The sequence below is a fragment of the Fukomys damarensis genome, unplaced genomic scaffold, assembly GCF_012274545.1.
Source record: "Fukomys damarensis isolate Sample0158 unplaced genomic scaffold, DMR_v1.0_HiC HiC_scaffold_19, whole genome shotgun sequence".
Taxonomy (NCBI): Eukaryota; Metazoa; Chordata; class Mammalia; order Rodentia; family Bathyergidae; genus Fukomys; species Fukomys damarensis.
The window spans coordinates 63,675,985-63,678,211 of NW_022900931.1; positions in this window are offsets into that span (position 1 = coordinate 63,675,985).

Below are 2,227 nucleotides of genomic sequence, written 5' to 3' on the forward strand. Positions count from 1 at the left end.
GGTCCAAGGTGCAGTAGCCCGGCCGGGACACAGGTCTGAGGGGCAGTGACTGCCTGTGGTGGCCGGGTCTGTGCCTGCACCGCCAAGTCCGCGCCCAGGGCCTCGCGGCTGAGCGGCTCTGCCAGCACTGACCCGAGAAGGAGGCACTGGTGACGCTGTGGGGGGCTGGAAGCGCTCCCCGAAGTCTGAGCACCGTGAACCCCTCCATTTACCTCTTCCTGATTTTTAACCTTGAAAATCTCCAGCTGTCACTGAGGCCGTGTGCGACAAGCCCTGCACCCTCTCTCCTGGGATGGCCGCTGGTTTTCCACCTTCCTTCCTTCTTTTGTTTTATTCTCTCTCTTTTTTCTTTTGGTACTGGGGATCGAACTTGGAACTTTTTTTTTTTTTTTTTTTTTTTTTTTTTTTTTTTTTTTTTTTTTTTGGTACCAGGGCCTGAACTCCGGTCCTTGCGCTTGTGAGGCGAGAGGCGGCACCACTGAGCTAAATCTCCAGCCTGGGACCTTTCACTTTGAAAGCAGGAGGTGGAACCACTGAGCTAAATCCCTGGCCCCTGTCACTTTATTCTTTTTCCTTCTTTCTAGAGTCTTATTTCTACTTTTCCTTCATCCTCTTTTTCCCCTGGAGCTTTTGGGGGGATCAGGACAAGGCCCCACTGTGTAGCCCAGGCTGCCTCAGCCTCACAAGTGCTATGATTACAGATGTGCGCCACCAGGCACGGCCTGGAGTATTTGAAGCAGACCCCAGACACCCTGTTATGCAGGAACGGTGGTGCCAGGGCTGCCGTTTGCATTATCACAGTGCCTCTGTCCTGGTGAAGTGAGTGGCCTTGTCCGCTCCCAGCAGCCCCGTTTGTGCCTTCTCAGCGGAGGACCTGGGTGCCGCTATCACTCGAGCAGTGTTTGTGCGGTGACCTGACCAGGTGGCAGAGCTGGGCCTGAGCTATGCTTGACCTTGCAGATGACAAGGACAAGATGAGCAGCAAGCACCAGCTCCTCACCTTCGTCTCTTTGCTGGAGACCAACAAGCTGTACCTGGTCAACTGTGTCCGTGTCCCGGCCCTCCAGGTGGGTCTCTGTGGACTCCACTCAGGCTGCAGGCAGGGTGCAGGAGGTGGGGTGTGGGCAAGAAAGCACAGCACAGGGGTCCTGAAGGCACAGCACCATGCTGGTCCTTTCAGGGAGTGCACCAGATGGATGACATGTGCAAAGGGCCTGTGGTTGCCCGTGGTTGGTGAGCCCTGGGAGCTGTGGGGCAGGGCCTGCCAGGGATGAAGGAAGTCAGGTAGGGAGGGGCCGAGAGGCAGAGAGGTGGGTGGCGTGGGAGGGGGGAGCAGGGCCAGGTGGGCCTGGGAACCTTGTTGAGGGGGACGGTGGCTGGGCCAGGGTGGGTGTCTGTAGACTGTTGCCCTGGCGGATGTGCATGGAAGGGGGCAGAGGCCATACCCCAGCCCCACTGTGCCTTGCACAGCAGCCCCCAGGCTCCCCTCCCAGGCCCAGGGCTCTCCCTTGCACTTTCTTCACATCTAAGGGTCCTCCAGCCCTGTTTGAAGATGCAGCCCCACCTCTCCTGTACCCCTGCCGCCCCCACCACTCCTGTCCCTCAGATGGCTGTTTCTCAGGACCTACTCTCTACTTTTTTGTTGTTGTTTATGGTACTGGGGATCAGACTGAGGGCCTTTGGACTGAGCTACATCACCAGCCATATGTATTTTTTAATTTGAGACAGGGTCTTGCTATGTTGCTGAGTTGCCCGGGGTGGGCTTGAACTTGTGATCCTCCTGCCTCAGCCTCCCAGTGTGCTGGGATACAAGTGTGGGCCACCACGGCTGCTGTCTTTTATTCTTTTCTTTTTTTTTTTTTTTTCCAATACTGGGGGTAGAACTGGGGACCTTGTGTTCATGAGGCAGGCAGCGGCACCACTGAGCGAAATCCTCAGCCCTGTCTTTTTTTCTTGAGTCTTGTCTTTCTCTCTGAGTCTAGTTCTCTGCCAGGCAGAGTAGGTGCTCGGAGATGCTCATGTGTGGAGGGGCTCGATGGTTATGTGGGGTGGCAGAGAGCCTCGGACAGAGGGCTGGGCAGGGCCTCACCTGCTCCCTCCTCCTCCCCTCCAGTCCCTGCTGCTGTTCAGCCAGTCCTTGGATACCAATGGTGACTGCTCCCGCCTGGTGGCCGACGGCTGGCTGGAGCTGCAGTTGGTGGACAGCGAGGGCGCTGTCCGGCTCCTG